The sequence below is a fragment of the Callithrix jacchus genome, chromosome 14 (genome assembly GCF_049354715.1).
Source record: "Callithrix jacchus isolate 240 chromosome 14, calJac240_pri, whole genome shotgun sequence".
Taxonomy (NCBI): Eukaryota; Metazoa; Chordata; class Mammalia; order Primates; family Cebidae; genus Callithrix; species Callithrix jacchus.
The window spans coordinates 61,376,149-61,389,876 of NC_133515.1; the positions used below are offsets into that span (position 1 = coordinate 61,376,149).

The 13,728-nt window shown below is 35.3% G+C and overlaps 1 long non-coding RNA gene across 1 annotated transcript in view; it reads left to right on the forward strand.

Annotated features, from left to right (window-relative positions):
- The window catches only part of LOC144579166 (uncharacterized), a 57,738-nt gene extending 44,433 nt beyond the window's left edge, over window positions 1–13,305 (forward strand). The window contains exon 7 of the long non-coding RNA XR_013526101.1: window positions 12,034–13,305. This is a non-coding gene — a long non-coding RNA (uncharacterized LOC144579166). The remainder of the gene's footprint in view (window positions 1–12,033) is intronic.
- Window positions 13,306–13,728: the final 423 nt, after the last annotated feature.

Consider the following 13,728-nt stretch of genomic DNA (forward strand, 5'->3'; position numbering starts at 1 on the left):
AATGGCAGGAAGTAACTTGCTTGTTCTTGGAAGTTTTCAAACTGAGCCAATAGATGAGTCAGTTTGTTGGAGGTAGGATGTTATTTTGAGAGTATGAATGAATGAGATGAGTACTAAGGGCTTTTCCAACAATTACTAATAAAAATTATCCAATTTATTTTTGTTCATTAAACAGGTGCTCCTTACAGTGTTTTAAGGTCACCTGTATCCACATGAAGAGTCATTATCCTGTGACTGCCAAAAGTCACAGGATATATGTTGCTATTTCAGGTGAGCTCAAATTTGGATCAGGCTTTGTAGCCACCAAAATCTCTTCTTTCCTTTTTGAGCAGGCTTTTGGTTTAAACAGATACCCAGTAGAATCATTATTATTTATTCAATAACATTTAACAAGCCCTTACTTAATGCCATGCTCTGTATTAGTATTCTGCTGCTCTCCAAGCTTTGTCTAAGTCATCTTCAGAGATAAGAAATGTGTTTAAAAAGTCAGACACATTCAGTTTTAATGAATTAATACTATTCTCCAGTCACTGAAGTCAAATTGTTTAGTATTTGAAATATTAGCAGTATCAATATTATGGCATTGTTTTATAGACAGAAGCATGAAACCTAAACTTGCTTGTAACATAACCTGCAATTTATTTTTCTATTTTTGCTAGAAATGGAGAAGCTGACCTTGGCCTAAATCTTTAGGGATTACTTGAAAGGAGTGTTCATCTTAAAGAAAGAAATAAAGGCATGGTCTGCTAAGGTCACCCTAAAAATCCATTAAAAATTTATTAAAGATGAGTTAGTAGTAGGCAGATGGTAAATATAAGTATCCAAATAGAAAATAGAATATTGTGGTGCAGCAGGAAGCATGGGTGTGTAGACAAGAAAAATCAATGGAAGTAACTCAAAAAGGCAATAAATCTCTCTTAAAGAATATTGTCATGTTTTCTGAACCTGCAGCTATAGCCTACATTAAATTTTTTATCTGATAGTGAAAAGTTCTTTGCACTTTCATACCTAGTAACAAATTAAGAGTTTTTTCTTCAGTTGAATGGTGGGATGAAGAATTCTACAAAAAAAACAAAACAAAACAAAAAAAACATTTACTGAAGTCTTGTGTAATTATTCTGATACTATCTTTGCTGCAGCAAAACCGAGAAACTATATAATTGGCTTTCTAGTTTTTATGAGCAGAGATATAATGATGTGACCCAATTGGTTATTTCTCCTTCAAGCTTCATGATTCCGAAGAAATCTCTACTCTACAGCTAGTATCTCTAGATCAGAGGGGTTTAATCAGCTAGGTATTAGTTTGAAGCAAAGCCTGTTTAAATCAAAACGTGTAACAATGGCGGTAAGGTCAAGTGGTGGGAGTGATGTGGATGTCATGTATTCTAAACAATGACCTTTACATAAAAAACAATTAATTTCTTCAGTGTTTGAGAATTTAGTCCTTAAACTCACAAGGTCCAAAAAGAGATGTAATCATTTTGCTCGGTGGCATTGTTGGGCGTTTTTGTTCAAGCCAGGAATTAAGAACCCAGTTTCTACTGGAAACCATTTCAGAATTTGTGTCTAAATGAGAAGTTAGAATCTTCAGGAGTGTGTTGTACATATTTTTTGGATATTAAGCACTACTTTTTTTTGTTGTTGTTGTTAGAGGATATTATGTTTGTTAAATGAAATAAGCCAGATACGGAAAGACAAATACTGCATGTTCTCACTCTTACGTGGAATCTAAAAATGTTTCTCTCATGGAAGTAGTGAATAGAACAGGTTAATGAAAACTAGGGAGGGGAATAGGAGGGTGGAGAGAGGTTTGTCAATGGGTATGAATTTACAGTTAGGAAGGAAGAATAGGTTCTGGTGTCCTATTGCACAGTAGGGTGATGATAGCAAAAAATAGGGTAGTGTATATCTCAAAATAGGTAGAAGAGAGGATTTTCACCACAAACAAGGGATAAATGTTTGAGGTGATAGATACATTAATTATCCTGATTTGATTAATACACATTATATGCACATATCAAAACATCACAGTGTACCCCATAAATATGTATAATTATTATGTCAATTAATAATAATAAAAGAGAGAACTCACAACTTCAGAGACATACTTAAGATATAAAATTTCCAGTGACTCTAAGGTGTTTCTCATTTACTTTGGATCACATAAATTTGGTGGCTTTGAAAGTAATGGAGTAAAACATCCAAACACTTCTATGAAATTGGCAGTGCTTCAGAAAGAAGAAAACCGAATGGAAATGTCCCTGTGGAAAAGACACTGTTCAGACAATTGTAACATAGATTATAACAGGACAATGCGTATGTTTTCTTTATGTATTTATGTACTGAAGAGAGTATTTTTTGTGTGTGTTTTTTTGCTATAAACCAAACTTGCCGTGCGTATTGGCAGCTCTTAGTTACATAGACTTAACTAGATTCATTATCCTGTTGGTTTCCTAGTTTAAAAATAACCTGCCCATTTTTCCTTCAGTATTATTAAAATTAGGTTGCTTGTGAATTCAAGATGCATTGGTCTTACATGTTATGCATTGTTTTGGCAAATGTAGCTATGATCCTTAAGTGAGACTTGACAGTGAAAAGTAACAACGATATTTCTATTGAATGTAGAAGTTATTCTAGAGAAGCAATTGTTATTAAAATGAACTTTGTATTCTGCCAATTTATGACAAAATTGATCAAAGTTAGTTTATGTTTTGATGTGGAATTTTCAAGAGACCTTTTTACAGTTGATCTTAATACCCTTAAAGGGAGATAAATTTTTGGGTTATCTTATGATTTTTTATATATCCTTTATGACTTCCATTTTAGAAAGAAAAATTGCCAATGTTTTGCACCTTCATATTTAAAAGAAAAACAAAATACATGCTTTGTTTCAATTCTTCAGCAGTCCAGGGAGGTAAAATAAATGATAGAGTGGTTTGGAATTGAATCTGTGGCACCAAAATGAAATTTTATAGAAATTTAATGTGTCCCACTTCAGAGGACAGGCAGATTCCACCCTGATAAATAAAGTGCTTCATTTGTGTGTTTTTAAACATTTTGTTTTTCCTACTGCAGGAAGAGGGAGTTTCAGGGGTGACAGCAAAGGATAGATCTGATTTGACTTTATTCCCCGCAGGCAAAAGAGTGGAATTCTCTGCCTTGGTAAAACTTTTTTTCTTTTTTTTTTTTTGAGACAGAGTCTTGCCCTGTCACTGAGGCTGGAGTGCAGTGGCGCAATCTCGGCTCACTGCAACCTCCAGTTCCCAGATTCAAGAGATTCTCCTGCCTCAGCCTTCTGAGTAGCTGGGATTACAGGTGTGTGCTACCATGCGTGGCTAATTTTTATATTTTTAGTAGAGACAGGGTTTGCCTTTTGGTCAGACTGGTCTCGAACTCCTGACCTCGTGATCCACCCTCTTTGTCCTCCCAAAGTGCTGGTATTACAGGTGTAAGTCAACGTGTCTGGCCTGTAAAACTTTTTTTAGGGAACACTGGGAAGGGGCTTGATGGCTTCTGTAGTATTTTAATATTATAGAAGTCAGCATGGAACAGATTAGTAATTTTCATCCTAATTGTTTTATTTTTTGAATCACATTTTCATGTGTGTATAGGAATAGACTTTACTATTTCTTTGTTGGATATGGAAAGAGGAATTAAAAACTCCATGAAAGCTTTTCCTCCTTTTTGCTTTAAAGAGAAAATCTGTCCCTCCTTCTCTCCCCATCCCTGCCTTACACACACACACATACATACACACACAAACACACTCACTCTCTCTCTTTCTCTCTCTTTCTACTACAGGAGTGCTTGTAATGAAAACACAGTCTCCTGCCCATGCCTCTTCATCTCTGCTCCCATGGCCCCATGGTCAATAATTTCTGGCTATATCTGTTTTCTTATGGTGGTTACTTTCATTTGGTTAATAAATGTTTATGTGGCTATTTCTGGGTTGAGACATTAAGCTTCCTACTCTGCTGAAGATTTAGCTTAACCATATTCTCTTTCACCCTCTCTCCTTCTTCCTCCTGGTGTAGTTATAAAATGTATTAGTTTCTCTATTGGTTACTTTTCTACCTTCAGTGATATAATTAAACCCCCATATCTTGTTTCACCAACTACAGAAAATATTTCTCCTCCTTTGTGTGTACATTTTCTATAGAAATAGGTGGCTTGTTACCTAAAGTTAAAAGGCAAGGTTCAAAACCAATTTCTTTCACCAACTTCTTTACTAATGTCTGTGTAATATGTCAGTCTTTTAAATGTAGTGATTTTCAGATGGTGCTTTGTGAAATACTAGGAATGTCTTCAGGAGTTTCACAAAAAATAAACATTGATCATTCTGAAGCAGCTATGTTGTCTGGGGCATATATCCGGGGTTTGTCATCTCATGCCAGGGAAATTTAGGACATGGACATACATGAGCAGTTTAGGAAGACCAGCCGGTGGTGGATGCCCGGGATTTTATAGCCCGCTTGAAGAGGCAGCATCTGATTTACATAGGGCTCAGAGACTGGTTTGAGCAGGTGTGATGTTTACATAGCCTGCAGGGAAGGCTGGTCACCCCACCCTAATCTTATTATGCTAATGAACTCCCCCCTTGGCGGGTCCCCTCTTGTCTGCTCCTTACTGTACACAGGCAGACAGAGAAGGAAAGATAAGCCATCATTTTGAACATGATTGCCGCAACTGCTGGCATCTGTGTCTGCCGCTGGATTTTACAGGCTTCTCTTTGTTAGAAAGGAAAATGATTTGGGGCTGCTTTTCATAAATAGGAAAACCTTACTGAGGACTCCCATACCATCACTATCTGCCTAAGTAATTTCTTCTTAACTCCTGTATCAATTCATGTTTTTTTTCCCTGTTCCATACATTGGATTTTTATTTAAAAATGAGATGGGTTTCTAGAGATTTGGGTTCCAGTGCAGCTCTTCCAGTAACTTGCCTTGTTACTTTGAGTAGGTCATTTGTGCTGTGTGGACATTTATTTTAACAATGGTAGCAGCAGCAGCAGCAAATTACAAGAAGATAGGATTTTTTTTTTTTGCTAGGGCTGCTATAACAAAGTACTACGGTTTGGGTGGCCTGAACAATAGATATTTCTCATAATTCTTGCAGCCAGCAGTGTTGGTTATCAAGGTGCTAGCAGGGCTGGTTTCTTCTGAGGGCTCTCTCGTTGGCTTCTTCCCTGTGTCTTCACATGGTTTTCTTTCTGTATGTGTTGTATCCTAATCTCCTCTTCTTATGGGGACAACAGTCATGTTGGATTAGGGCCTACTCTAATGACCTTATTTTAGCTTCATTACCTATTTAAAGACCCTGTCTCCAAATATAGTCACATTCTGAGTTAATGGGGATTAAGACTTTAACATATAAATAAATACTGGGGAAGTATGGGACAATTCAGCCCCTGAAAAAACTGGTAATGTCAACTTCCATTGAGCTAAAAACTTCATGGAATATGGCCAACCAAGAAACAGGGACTTGTTCACATTCGTTTAATATTTATATGCTACGTCTCTCCAGTTGCATTTCTTAAGCTAGAAATGATCATTAGTAGTCAAGCATTCTGATACTACAGAACTCAAGTCAGAATGACCACAGCATTTTGGAAGGTGTCCATAGAAGTTTGAGAATGAACTTTCTTTGAACTTTGTGTGTGTGTGTGTGTGTGTGTGTGTAAGATTAAGCTGGATTTTCAATATTCTACATTTGCCAAAATTGACTTATAATTAGGCGTCATAGGTTAAAGTTTCAGTATATTGAACAAGTCATTGCTTTTTCCCAAGTCTTAGATTTAGAGTAACACTTACTGCTGGTTGGTTGTGAGAATCCAGTGAGGTAATATATATTAACGTGTGTTGTCAAATGTGAAGTGTTTTATAAATTAAAATATTGTCTTTAATAACAGTAGGAAAATATTTTGTCTCAGAAACATAAATTCTACCTTTTGTGCTAAGTACATATGAGAGCACCTTGAACAAAAAACTTAAGTGTTATCTAATTTAGTATATTTGTTTTCATATGTGGAAATTAAAGCTAAGAAATTTTAAGAGACATGCTCCTAATCATCTGGAAGAATTGTGTTGGAATTGTTTGCTCTAGTGAACTTTCCAGTAAATAAACAACTTCTTATGTAGTATTTTTGAATTTCATAAAAATTCACAGTAATGAATAATGGGAAAGCATTTGTGCATTCATTTGCATAAATATACTTTTCACTTTATGTCAATTCTATGATTAATATATTTTTCTTTTTGAAGATATTTAGCTCAGACCACCAAATGAACTGTGTTGAACTACATGGGCCAATTGTATTTTTATCTTGTGTTTTATTTCTAAATCCATCTTCTCTCTTTGTTTAGGAAGTTTTCAGTGTAATAATTCTGTTACATCAGGAGTTTGAAAATGCAGAAAAAATAGTCCATAATTTTTTTTTGGTTACATGTGGGCTTATAATGCACATCATACCTTTAATTAAACTGGAATTTAACTTCTCATTATTTTATTATATGTCAATTTGATTTTAAGCTGCTCATGTTACATTTAGATTTATTCTGAAATGAAAAATTATGAGCCAGTGACATGGTCCAACTTTTTCCCCATGATTTGTCTCTTTGGGGTTCTGGTGTTTGTTTTGGCATAATAGAATGGATGGGAGAGAAGGTCTGTTTTCACTGAAAGTGACAGGAATAAAGATTCAGCCTTTGAGGTTATATTTGTTTTTTTGTTTTCAGGGTTAACTTTTGGCCCTGAAGATAAAGACAGTATGATATAGAAGGCAATCACTGGTCTTTCCCTGTCTCCTGTTTATCTACTGCGCATTTCTGCCTCTACCTCTTTGCCAGGTTGGGGTGTTCACTGTCAATTGCAAATCTTCATTCACAGATTAGCACAAAAGGCCATATCTAGTATTGGATGGTACAATCAAAGGATGAACAAAGAACATTTGAAAACCCAGTTGTTGTTTGTCCTATATGAAATAAAGCCTTGGAATCAACAGCTGGGAGGAGCAATAGACTATAATTTATTACTGTTGATTAAATGTAAACAAGTGATTAAAGACTATGTATACCTCATCAGATACAGACCTTGAGTATAGTCGCAAATTATACTCTGTCCTAGTTACAGACAGGCAAGTTTGAACATCTCAAAATTATAGAACTAATTACTTTCTGGTTACACTCTGGAAATAACACCACTAGCTCTTTATAACTGGGTATAACTGCATACCCCATGTGAAGAAGAGGGCAGGTAGATATCATATATCTTTTTCATTCTTTTTATTTCAACTTCTTGTGTGTTTATTTTAAAAAGCTTGTTTTTTATAACAAAAATATTTTTTTGTCTGATAATTTTAAGTGGGATGTTTAGTTTTCTTACCATTTAATGTAATGTAGTTGTCTTTAATGTTACATCCTCCTATTTATTTTTTCTTTGTTCCAAGGATTCTTGTTCTTTTCTTCTTTCTTTAGGGTTGAATAAATAATTTTGAGAACTGATTTTATCTATTTGCCTTTTAGCTATACTTTGCATGATTTTTAAGTTGTCATTCTATTGATAACAGTATCACACATAACTTGTCAACAATTTATTTGATTTAATACTATAACACTTTATGTATAATATAGCACCCTGAAAACAGTGTAATTCCATTCTTCCAATCACATCACTTGTGCTATTATTATATATTTTACTTCTACATGTTAATATGTAAAAATACAGTATTATTTTTGCTTTACACAATTCTCTTTCAAATAAATAAGAAAAACGTTTTCTTTATATTTTCTAACATACTTATCATTGCCAGTGCTCATTATTTTTGGTTACCAAAGTTTCCATCTTATATTATTTCTGTTCAGTCTAAAGTACATCCTTTAGGTTTTCTTATACTCTAGATGTTTTGAAGATGTACTGGTAACAAATTCTCACAAAACTTTTCTTTATATGAAAATGGCTTTATTTTGCTTTCATTTTTGAAAAAAATTGTATGTTATTTTAGATTGACATTTCCTTTTTTCTGCCAGCGATTTAAAGATATTATTCCATCATCATCTGGCCTCAATTATTTCAGATGAGAAATCAATGAAAACGTGTTTTCCCCCGATTATGTTTTTTTTTCCTCAGTCTGCTTTAAAAAGTTATCTCATGTTTTCAGAGTTGCTTATGACATGCTTAGGTAATGTTAATTCCTGTTTTATTGCTGAGTACTATGAGTGATACTTATTGTGTGGATATTCACAGTTGTTTGTCCATCTTCTGTTGTTGAACATTGACTTGTTTCTAGTTTTTGAATATTATAAATAAAGCACCTATGAACATTCTTGTACAAATCTTTTTATGGGCATATATTTTCATTTGTCTTGAGATAAACCCCATGAATCAAATTGTTAGGCCATAGCATAAATACATCTTAAATTTTAAAGAAACTGCCACTGTGTCTATTACATTTTTTACTGGGCCATGATTCAGCCCTCTTGCTATTGCTATATTTAAAACCCTCTGTTGGCTTCGTATCTCACTCAAAGTAAAAGGCACAGTTATTACAATGGGTTGCAAGTTCTTATACAATAGACACTCTGCTCATGTTCCTTCTTTGACCCCATGATTATCGAATTTTCTTTTTCTCTCCCTCTGCTGCAGACACAATAGTTTCCTTTGATTTTGGAAAATACAAGTCTTGCTCCACTCAAGGCAATAAACTTAATGAATCACTTTTGCTCCAAATTCTGAGCTCCCTCCCTCACTTTAGGTCTTTGATCAAATATTTTTTTCTTGAGGCTTTTCCTGACACTGTAATTAAAACTTCATATCTTCCTAGCATTCTTTCCCACTTCCCACAATTTGATTCTCTCCCATCTCTTACATTTTCTGTGTTACAACTTATCACTTATCAGTAAGAAATGTTTTGTTTACTAGTTTGATTGTTGTCAATCTTCAGCCACTAAAATGTAAGTTCTGGGAGGGCAGGAATTTTTGTTTATTTGCTTTTTTATCCATAGGACATGGTAAATAATAAGTATTTGTTGAATAAATGATTAAATGTCTGTGGTTTCTATTCTTGCTGTTGAGAAATCTGCCAGTTTCATTGTTTTTATTCTTTCTCTCTGACTACTTTAAAGATATTCTCATAGAGTTTCTGTAGTTTCACAGCAGCATATATACACACACATTTACTTTTATGTGTTCTGCTTAGTATAGATTATACTTTCTTCCCTTTGGAATCATTTTTTTCATTATCTCTGGAAAATTTGTAGCCAATATTGCTTTAAATATGGCTTTGCTTCTGTTCTAGCTCTCTTCTCTTTTGGAACTCTGGGTATCCTCTTTCCCTTTATTAATTTTCTCCATAACACCCATAATCATCTGACCTGGCACCTACTTCCTAGGTACTTTGTGTCTTTTTTTTTCTACTGTTTTCCCTGAGGGTCTAGAAAGTGCCTAACACATAACAGACACTTATTGAATGTTTATAGGACGGATGAATTAATAAATGTTAGCTGCTCTCTATCTTCCATATTGTCTTACATCTCTTCCAAATTTTTTATCTGCTTTTTTCTCTGTGCTGCCTTTAGAATACTTTTTTTTTGGTGAATTCATGAATGTTCCTTCAGTTTTGCATATTTTGAGATATAACCTATCCGTCAAATATTTTTATTTCAATAATACTTGTCATTTCATTTCTAAAATGTCTAGTTGTTCTTTCAGGTTTTTCTAACCACTTTTGATAGTACCTTGTTGCTTGCTCACTTAATAAATATAATTATTTTATCTTTAAATATCTCATACATAGGTATTTTATAATCTCTAGCTGATAATTATAACACCTCAACTTCTTGGATAGCTGTGACTGTTGCCTGTATTTTTGTTGATTCACACTTATGTTGGTTTATGTTATTGCATGTTGGGTGATTCTGATGGTGAATAGCTATAATAGTTATGATATCTAAATTCTATCTGTATAATACATTATATAGAATAATAAATATAAAAACCTCCTGTAACTCTTAATTATGGAAGCTTTCCTCAGAGAGGATTTGCAGTTGTTTCAGCTTGACAGCAGGGACTGTTACAGATCTTTAGCCTTTGTCCAGGGGTCCTGGCTTGAACCAGGAATCTAGCATTCAGCACTCCCTTTTTCCTTCCATATCAAGGCTCAGTGTTTTCATTGCGGTACTGATAGTGGCACTTGTCTTTTGAATAATTTAGACGGTCTCATTTGCTTACAACTTTTTACTCTGGTTTTACTTATTTATTTATTTTTTCACTTGTTTTTCCTCCTTGATATGTCCTTTGGCTCCTCCAAGCCTAATAATGCAAAAGCTTTGTGGATTAGTTTGTTTATATCAGTATCTATCTGCATCTATATCTACATCTATGTGTATATGTATCTTTTTTTCACCTCCTATGAACTTTCTTCTATCTAGAAAAAAATGGCTTCGTGTGCCTTTTTATGCTTTTCACTTAGAAAAACAAAATATTGTTAAAATAATAAATATGGAAGTATGAACTCTGCAAGTCTATTAGTTATTTGCATCATTAACAGTTAATGCCTATGGCTTTATTAGGCCATAGTATTCATTTATATGCCCACAGCATATTCTTTAACTGGTACATCAGAATTGATTTTTCTGTTAAACTACTTTTCAGGGAAATGTTTTAAATATTTAAACAATTATTATCATCATTTCCCCTTGAACACCACTCAGCACTTAATATCTGGTTTCCTTCTACTGGTTGGTATGGAAACATGATTCTGTAACTTGATGACGGTAGCCATGGGTAGGTATTTTCTTCAGATGTTTTAATTGTTTATTGTTCAAAAATGTATCCTAAATTAATAACACTCAACAACCTGGTGCAAATTTTAGACTTTGGAAAAACTTTGTGATAAATTTTTGTAAAGCAAGAGTAGGTGTTAATGAAGCAGGATATTTCCCTGACCATTTCATGGGACTCATGACAGGAGTTCCCCATTTACTCTGCCCTTTTGGGAGGTGAAGCACACAGGTGAGTGAGTGCAGGAGCCAGGATGAGTGCTTCTGAGCACAGAGAGGAGCGGAGCTCTCAGTGGCCCCAAAGCTGTGTCTGAGTGGGTACCAGCGACCTCTGGAGCCCCAGACATTGTGTGTTACAGTAGTCTTTTGTTTTTGCTGTCTCTGAATGGCCAAAGTGTTATGCAGCTCAAGCATCTGCACTCATGGCTCCCAAGCTCTTGTTTGGCATCCAGGAAGAATCAGGTCACAGGAATGAACTGAAGGGTGGTGAATATGGAGGATTTTATTGCCGATGAAAGTGGCTTTCAGTGGGAATAGAAGCCGTAAAGGGAACAGAATGGGAAGGTGATCTTCCCTGGAGTCTGGCCATCCCCGGCCAGGCTCTTCTCCAAAGTCCCACCGTCCAGCTATCCCTCTGAAGTCAAGCTGCATCTCTCCGACACCTGGCTGCTGCATTTCTTCTCTCCTTCTCTGGTGCTCCTCTGCCAGTGGAGCCTGGAGTTTTTATGGGTACAGAATGAGGGGGCCAGGTGGGCCAGTGTGGTTCTGGAAAAGGCAACATTCGAGCAGGAAAATGAGGATGTAAAGTTCTCACTTTGGGCCACAGTTCCAGACTTCGGGGTGGGGCACTCCCGGGAACTGCCCTCTTCTACCCAGTATTTCTCTGCCTCCTGTTCATATCAATAAGACCTATAGAACAAGTCAATGCATTTTTTAATGAAGAAGAGTGTCTTGGCTGGAAATATAGGCTTTCATAGTTGCTGCTAGAGTAACAGTTTCAGGTATTATGGCAATTTCACAAGAGGCATTTTGTATAGTTTGGTAAAATCAGTTTTAGTTGAACTGCTCTCTCTTCCATCATCTAAGAAATTCACTGAGATTTAATTTTATTTTTATTAAATAAGAACTAGCAATTATTTAAGACATAATATGCATCTTTAGAAATAATTTAAGCTTTGCTCATAAAAACTTTGCACTTAGGAGTTCTTTCTGCTAGAATTCAAATCTTTCTTTTTTCCCCCCTATATTGTACTTTCAGAACAAGATGTTTAGCAGTGACAAGTTTAGAGATGGGACTGGGTGGAAAGTCAGAAAAGAGGGGACTGCAAAATATCAAACTGAGGAAAGAAGAGGCTGCATTCTGAGACATCTGATTAAAAAGTAAAAATAACCAATTGGGGACCCCAATCCTCTACATGTTCAAAATCATCAAGTTAAAATGGTAAAATGAATGACAAAATATTTCTCTATTTTTAGACAAATGGGCTATGTGTTTAAGTGAACATCTTATTTTTTATTTAAATCTGTTGAATTATGCTGTCATCAAAACCTGTGTCTTTCAAGTGACACATTTTTTTTTCTTTTACTTGTATTTACTTTTAAATTATGGGCATTTTATTTTCTGGCTTACAACTTTCATTCCCCAGTGTAATACCTAATTTCATCCCTCAGCATACAACTTAAATCACAGATTTTGCCTTTGTTTATGGCTGCTGTTGATATTATCTAGAAGGAACAAGTTTTGAATCTTATTTCTGTTGTTTGTGCAGGGGGAGCAAATGCCCCAAAAAACTGATCAAGAGGACAAGAAAAGAAATGTAGATTATGTTCATTGAAGTAGTCAGTGATTGAAAGCATCTCTTCTTTCTACAACTCAGAAGTTAATAACACTTTCAGGTTGTAGAAAGAGTAAAACCAATTGAAGGAGGTCTGGGACCTATAGCCTACTATAAGGAAGCCCTTGTTCTCTGTTCAATTCTGGTAACAGAGCCATTCTTGCATAAAAGCAACTGAAATTCTCAGTTCATGGTTCCAAACTCCTAACTGCAAGCCATTCTGAACTCTTGAAAACTCTGACACTCTCTTCCTCTTCTTTTCCTTGTAACTTTTCCCTTCCTTTCCCTCCTTCTATCTTCTGTTTTTGTTTTTTTTTTTTTTCCCAGTGCATCCAGTGACCTGGAGGTTTTGGTCAAAGGCAGAGAAATAGCAGAGAATGGAATGGGGAAACTCTTTCAGATTCTTTTTTCTTCTTAAGCTTAAATTTAAATTCAATTTGGTGTTGGCGGGGGGGGGGTGAGGGTCTGGTAAAAATTGGGTCAGTAATGACTTAAAAACTATTTATTGCAATCTTCCCTGAAATAAGGGAATGTTAAAAAATACAATGAAGCTGAGAACAAGAGGGGAAGTGGACTTTCCAGAAGTCAGGAGATTTGCCTCATACTCTTAAATTGTATTGAGAAAGTGCATTTGCTTGCCCTCTTTATATAAGAAATACACTACCAAAGAAATTTTACACTATGAGCCTCAGCTTCCAGGGCATACTTTCTTGCAGATAGTATTTCTGTAGTATTTTAAGCATTAAAGCTATGTAAGTAACAACTAAGTATTTTTGTGGTATTTTAAGCATTAAAGCTATGTAAGTAGCAACTAAAAGATCATTTCTTTCTTTCTTTTCTTTTTTATTCTGAGACAGAGTCTCACTCTATTGCCAGGCTGGAGTGCAATGGCATGATCTTGGCTGACTGCAACCTCTGCCTCCCAGGTTCAAGCGATTTCTGGCTAATTTTTGTACTTTTAGTAGAGATGGGGTTCACCATGTTGGCCAGGCTGGTCTTGAATTCCTGGCCTCAAGTTATCCACCCACCTCAGCCTCCCAAAGTGATAGGATTTCAGGCATGAGACACCATGCCCAGCCTAAAACATTATTTTCTTTGGAGTAAGAACTGGGCTCAAA